Here is an 831-nt window from a genome sequence, read left to right as displayed (position 1 = left end):
ACGCTTTGGCCGCACGCCGGCCTCCCCCGGCCCCCTCCGCGCCCGCGGAGCGCCGCGCTGCGCCAGGGCTGCTGTGCTGTGCCACGGCCCGAGGGGCCAGCAGGACACTGGATCCCACCATCCACATCTACTCGCTGTCTAAAACCCTGTGGTGCCCCTAGTTATTCGAAAACTGCATTTTATGATCAGTTTTATTAATGCGAAGATATTTACTTTATTTCAATAAAGTATTTTATGAACTATTGCTCTGAGTAGAGTAATGCTTTGGGGTTGATTTTTTAAAAATTTGTTGTTTTGTTGTTTTTTTTTTTCCCACGGAGGTAGATTAGAGATTCAAAACCATGTTCCAGGCAGAGCTACAGAGAAAGTGCAAAGAGCAGTGGTACCGGGAGAATTCTCACATCGTTTTTCGAGACGGTTCGGCTGTCCGTGGCCGGGAGAGGCCAGACCCTCGGCCTTCCCTTGGTCAAATTCGGATGCTTTCGGATTTTAAAAATACCTTAGTTGGTGACCGAAGGTTGATTAAGTTCTGCACTGCGCATCCTGAATGGTACTTTTTAAAAAAACTCTTCATTGCTGCTGCGATGTAGCAGCAAAAATCCTAGTATGAAATCGTGGCGCTTTGTTGTTCGGGTGGGGGTTTTTAAATTTTGGTTTATTTTTTCACTTGTTTTCCCCGAGTCTCTTCTCCACGTTTTCCGTTGGGATGTTAAATTACAGAGCATCCACCGAGACATGCAATTACTGCTATTCTGCTAAGAAAAAAAAGAAAAGAAAATAAAAGAAAAAAGCAGCAGCGCAGGGAAGAGCGAGAGGCGGAGAGCGAGGGCC

Source organism: Geospiza fortis, unplaced genomic scaffold, assembly GCF_000277835.1.
Source record: "Geospiza fortis unplaced genomic scaffold, GeoFor_1.0 scaffold394, whole genome shotgun sequence".
Taxonomy (NCBI): Eukaryota; Metazoa; Chordata; class Aves; order Passeriformes; family Thraupidae; genus Geospiza; species Geospiza fortis.
Note: the sequence above shows the minus strand (reverse complement) of the source record.